This window comes from Nicotiana tomentosiformis, chromosome 7 (genome assembly GCF_000390325.3).
Source record: "Nicotiana tomentosiformis chromosome 7, ASM39032v3, whole genome shotgun sequence".
Taxonomy (NCBI): domain Eukaryota; kingdom Viridiplantae; phylum Streptophyta; class Magnoliopsida; order Solanales; family Solanaceae; genus Nicotiana; species Nicotiana tomentosiformis.
The window spans coordinates 15,783,580-15,790,116 of NC_090818.1; the positions used below are offsets into that span (position 1 = coordinate 15,783,580).

Here is a 6,537-nt window from a genome sequence, read left to right on the forward strand (position 1 = left end):
ACCATCTGAATGGGACACCTTTCTGGGTCAGTCTGGTCAATGGGCTTGCTATAGATGAAAACCCTTCCACGAACCGACGATAATAACCTGCCAAACCTAGGAAACTCTGGATCTCTATAACTGAAGTAGGTCTAGGCCAATTCTGAACAGCCTCAATCTTTTTAGGATCCACCTTTATGCCTTCTGCCGATACAACATGACCCAAAAAGGCAACTTAGTCTTACCAAAACTCAAATTTTGAAAATTTGGCATATAACTGATTATTCTTCAAAGTATAAAGCACACTCCGAAGATGCTGCTCATACTCCTCTCGACTGCTGGAGTAAATCAAGATATCATCAATGAATACAACCACAAAAGAATCCAAATAGGGCTTGAACATCCGATTCATCAAATCCATAAATGTTGCTGGGGCATTTGTCAACCCAAATGACATCACTAGGAATTCGCAATGCCCATACCGAGTCTGAAAAGCTGTCTTAGGGACATCAGATGCCCTAATCTTTAACTGATGGTAGCCAGACCTCAAATCGATCTTTGAAAACACCTTGGCACCCTGAAGCTGATCAAATAAGTCATCAATTCTTGGTAGCGGATATTTGTTTATGATAGTGGCCTTGTTCAACTGCCGATAATCTATACACATCCGCATAGAACCATCTTTCTTCTTTACAAATAATACCGGCGCACCCCAAGGCGAGACGCTAGGTCTAATGAATCCCTGATCAAGCAAGTCTTGTAAATGCTCCTTCAATTTTTTTCAACTCCTGCAGGGCCATACGGTATGGGTGGAATAGAAATGGGCTGAGTGCCCAGAGCCAAATCAATACAGAAGTCAATATCTCTGTCGGGTGGCATCCCCGACAGATCTGCAGGAAATACTTCTGGAAATTCACGAACAACTGGTACTGAAGCCATATAAGGAACATCCGCACTGGGATCGTGAATATAAGCCAAATAGGCTAGACACCCTTTCTCTACCATACGCCGAGCTTTCATATAAGAAATAACCCTGCTGGCAGAATGACCAGGAGTTCCTTTCCACTCTAACCGAGGTAACCCCGGCATGGCTAGGGTCACTGTCTTGGCATGACAATCCAATATAGCATGATAAAGGGACAGCCAATCCATACCCAAGATGACATCAAAATCTACCATATCAAGAAGTAGAAGATCCACACTAGTCTCAAGACTACCAATAATAATCACACGAATGATAGACATGATCTACTACCACAGAGTCTCCCACCGGTGTAGATACACAAACAGAAACACTCAGAGAATCACAAGACACAACCAAATATGAAGCAAAATAGGAGGACACATAGGAATAAGTAGATCCTGGATTAAATAGAACTGAAGCATCTCTATGGCAAACTAGAATAATACCTGTGATCACAGCATCAGATGACTCGGCCTCAGGCCTAGCGGGAAAAGCATAAAATCGGGGCTGAGCCCCACCACTCTGAACTGCATCTCTGGGACGACTTCTAACTGGTTGGCCTCCACCTCTAATGGTCTGACCTCCACCTCTAATGGCCTGACCTCCACCTCTAATGGCCTGACCTCTACCTCTAGCTGGCTGAGTAGGCGGTGAAGCAACCGGTGTCGGTATGATGGCATGTGAATCCTGCCGAGATCTGTTACTCGCCAACCTAGGGCAATACCTCCTGGTGTGACCAATGTTCCCACACTCATAACACCTATCTTGATGTCGTGGCTGCTGAAGTTGAAGCTTACCCAAATAGGCCGGATAACTGCTGTAGTAACTCTGGAGAGGCAGTGCACTGATAGGAGCTGAATGTGCACTGAATGCTAGCTGCCCATAGTAAGGCATAATAGGACCGTGACTCCCAGAAGCACCGTGAGATGCATGAAGTTCTGAATGAAACGGTCTGGGAGGATGACCCCTACCAAAATTATCCCTGCCTCCAGACGAGGCACCACTAAAACCACCGAACTGACGAGGCCTCTTATCAGACCTTTGCCCTCTCTCCTGTGCAAGAACCATCTCAATCCTCCTCGCGACATTAGCAGCCGCCTAAAAAGAAATCTCACTTCCGGTCTCCTTGGCCTTCTGAAGCCTAATAGGGTGACTGAGTCCCTCAATAAACCTCCTCACTCTCTCTCCCTCCGTAGGTAGTAAAAGGAGAGCATGACAGGCCAAATCCACAAAACGGGACTCATACTGAGTAACAGTCATACTGCCCTACTGTAGACGCTCAAATTGCTTGCGGAAATCCTCTCTCAGTGTGATAGGAAGGAACTTTTCCAGAAATAGCTGAGAGAACTTCTCCCAGGTTAGTGCAGGTGATCCAAATTTTCTGGTCAATGTATAATCTTTCCACCACCTTTTGGCGGAACCCGTCGTCTGAAATACAGCAAAATCAACCAGATTGGTCTCAACTATACCCATGTTCCGTAGCACCTCTTGGCAGCGTTCAAGATAATCCTGTGGGTCCTCAGAAGGTGTACCACTGAAGTGAACTGGAAAGAGTTTAGTAAACTTATCCATTCTCAATAAGGCCTCAAAAGACATGGCGGGTCTATCACCGGTCTGTGCCGCAATAACTGGCTGAACTACCCCAACTAGCGGGGCTACTGGAGCCTGATTCTAGGGAGCCATCTGCTCCGGAGCAGGAGTAGTGGGAGTTTGTGCTCCTCCCCCAACTTGTGAAATGGCTGGTGCCACTGGAAATGTACCATTCTAGGCCACGCCCTCCATAAGACTTACCAGACGGACTAGAGCGTCCTGAAGTACTGGAGTGGCTATGAATCCTTCCGGGACCTGAACTGGTCCAACTAGTACATTCTGAACTGGAACTTCCTCCTGAAGATCCACCTGAGGTTCTACAACAGGTGCAGCTGCTCGAGCTATGGACTGAGCTCTACCTCTGCTTCTGCCTCGGCCTCTAGCATGACCTCGGCCTCGACCTCTACCCCTGGCAATAGTTGCCACCGGGGGTTCTGGTCCCTGTCCATCGGTAGAGGTATTACGTGTTCTCACCATCTGCGAGAAAACAAGAGTAGAATGGTTCAATCATCGACAATAGAATAAAATCGCACGACATAATAAGAAAGAAGTGATATTGTTCCTAAACTTCATAGCCTCTGAGAGATAAGTACACACGTCTCTGTACCGATCCTTCAGACTCTACTAATATTTCTCGTGACTCGTGAGACATATGTAACCTAGTGCTCTGATACCAACTATCACGACCAAAAATTCTCACCTTCGGACCGTGATGGCGCCTAACATTTAACTTGCTAGGCAAGCCAACGTTAGAATAATATTAGCCATTTTTAAATAATTTTTAAATTTATTAATAACAAAGAAATAAATGCGGAAGTAAGGTCTGAAATATAGTGAATAATCCATAAAAATAACGGTGTCTAAATACCATCCCAGAATTGGTGTCACAAGTGCACGAGCTTCTAGAATAATACAAATAAAGGTCGAAATAAAATAAAGTTGTTTAGAAACAAACACACAGCCAAATTAAAGTAGATGAGGACTTCAAAACTGCGGACGCCGTGCAGTTACACCTCAAGTCTCCTCTGGTAGCTGAAATCCGAGCAAGTCTATGGTACGCTGCTGGGACCTACTCCAAAATCTGCACAAGAAGTGCAGAGTGTAGTATCAGTACAACCGACCCCATGTACTGGTAAGTGCTGAGCCTAACCTCGACGAAGTAGTGACGAGGCTAAGGCGGTTCACTTATTTTAGCCTGTACGCAATATTAGTAACAACAACAAATAATAGAAATAAATCAGGTAACTCATTTATAACAATTGGAGTCAACTCAGTAGTTATAATCCATTATTATTTGGCAGCATACATAAACAGGCACCTAAAGTTGGTCCCAGATATCTCTCTCACACTCCAACTTACTAGGTGACCATCTAGACATTTTATGTTGGTTTAAGTGTATCTCATGGACACCCGAATGCAGCAGGTCACATGCGTGAATTACAAACGCAAATGACATGGCAAATGAACAAATCAGCAAACGACACATGTATTTTTTAAAATAATAATAATAATAATAATAATAATAATAATAATAATAATAATAATAATAATAACCTTTTTTTTAAGTTGAGAAAACCCTTAGCCCCCCACCCCTAACCTAATCTTCATCTTCATGAGAACTTATCCCACCGTCCCTTCACCCCTTTTATTATTTGTCTTCTTCATCCAAAATTTCACCAAAAATACCACCTCCACGCTCATTCTTCCTCACCGTCAGCCACCAGAACGTCAACCATCCATCTCCCAAACTTAGAATTTGAACTATTTTGTGGTGATCAAAAGAATCAGAGAATGGGTATGAAATTATTTTCATGCCCACTCTCCAAATATAAAAGTGTTGGAATTTATTGTTTTTTATAACCAGAATTCATGGCAGAAGTAAAGACATGGAAATTACTCTCTCTTTTTTAAGTGATGAATAAGAAGGACGAAGGTGAAATTTGGGGCAGCCCCAATTTCATTTTATAAGCTTCTTCTAGACAACCTCGGTTTCATTATCACCGTCGATGCCGAAGATTGAAGATTTCCCATTAATGGGCGAAATGGATGAACATTATTTTGTGGTGTTAAATTTGGATTGTTGCATAACAGAGGTATTTTTGGTGACCCCATTTTGAGGATCTTTCTTGTCTTTGAGCATGACCAGTAATGCGATAATAAGAATTAATGTAACATTAAGAATTTTGGGCTTCTTAATTTTCTGTTGATATATGGAATTAAGCGTTTGTGAAGCTTAAAAATTGTGAAAATGGTGGAAAAAGTCACCAGATATTTTGAGGGAGGAAGCTGAAGAAGGCGGGATCCACATGAAAAAAAACTAATGTAAAAATATAATTTTAAGGGCCATCAAGCGCTCAAATATGAGTGAGACACACTCATTTTGCCATGTAACCTCAGATTGTTAGCCAGACATACTAAAAACCGACATAAAGTGTCATATGGTCCCAAGTAAGTTGTAGTGTGAGAGAGATATCTGGAGCCAACTTTAGATGTCTCTTTATGTATTGTACCTTATTATTTCAATTAATTTCTGTTGCAACGTGCAAATCGCTCTCACAATATATTCATATTCAATCCTCCAATATATTTATTTTAGTCAAGTGTGTGTGTGTATATATATATATATATATAGACTTTTAAATAAGTTTGTTGCGCCGTGCAATCCGATCCCCCAATATAGACTTTTAACAAGTCTGTTGAGGCATGCAACCCGATCCTCCAATATGGACTTTTTAGTAAGTCTGTTGCGGCGTGCAACCCGATCCTCCAATATATGGACTTTTTAAATAGTCTGTTGCAGTGTGCAACCCGATCCCCCAATATATTCATTTCAATCAATTCTGTTGCGTCGTGCAACCCGCTCCTCCAATATATTCATTTACCAATTCTTATAGAAGAAATTGCCCCAATAAATGTAATAATTAATATAAAATTTTAAGCCAACAAGCATAGAATAATTATAATTTAATTATGAAACAAACAATGATAAATAGCAATTTATTATGGAAATCAGGGAGAAAATAGGCAGTTTAATGTTTAATATGCTAAATGTCAAGTAGCAATTAATACACATATTCAAATAAGATGTAACAATTAATGCAGGAATTCAAGAATTAATATTTGACAAAGAATAGGAGAGAAATAATTATTATAACAATTAACTCATGATTTAAAATAATTTATGATTTTTTAAGTAAATATGCAAATAATTAATTTGACGACGTATAGACACTCGTCATCTCGCCTATACGCCATTCACATGCATTTCACATAACAAATAGTTTAAGGGTTCTATTCCCTCAAGTCAAGGTTAACCACGAAACTTACTTCGCTTTGCAAATTCCAATAAATTATTTTACCACAACTTTTCCTTTTGAATTTTTCTCCAAAAGCGTCAAATCTATTCACAAACAATTCGATATACTCAATACGAATCATAGGAATTAATTCCATATGAATTTAATAATTTTCCGGATAAAAATCTAAAATTTATTTAAATATTTGACAGTGGGACCCACGTCTCAAATCCCGAAAAAAATTACGAAATCCGAACACCCGTTCCGCTACGAGTTCAACCATACAAAAATTATCCAATTCCGATATAAAATAGACCTTCAAATCTTAAATTTTTATTTTTTGAAGATTTTATAAAACATCCAATTTCTTCCCTCTAAATCCGAAATAAATGATGAATATAGACTTAGATTTATGAAATACAATCACTATATGATAAAGAACACTTACCCAATTCGAAATCGTGAAAAAACTCTTTTGCAATCTGTAACGACCCAACCGGTCGTTTTGACTGTTAGAACCCCGTTCCCCTAAATAAAATTTTTCGTATGTGTTTTTAATGATTTATGACTCACGGGGATGGTTGGTTCGGGATTTGAAAGTGTGTGGGTTGAAATCGGAACACTTGGTTCCTTAAGTTAGCTTTAAATGGAAAAGGTTAACTTCGGTCAACATTTTGAGAAAACGACCTCAGAATCGGGATTTGATGG

General features: G+C 40.3%; 1 long non-coding RNA gene across 1 annotated transcript; it reads right to left on the reverse strand.

Annotated features, from left to right (window-relative positions):
- Window positions 1-3,362: 3,362 nt before the first annotated feature.
- On the reverse strand, window positions 3,363-5,068 carry LOC138896433 (uncharacterized). Its single transcript, XR_011409531.1, has 2 exons — window positions 4,088-5,068; window positions 3,363-3,614 (listed from the first exon to the last, which is right to left on the reverse strand). It is a non-coding gene; the product is annotated as an uncharacterized lncRNA (long non-coding RNA).
- Between the last annotated feature and the right edge of the window lie 1,469 nt (window positions 5,069-6,537).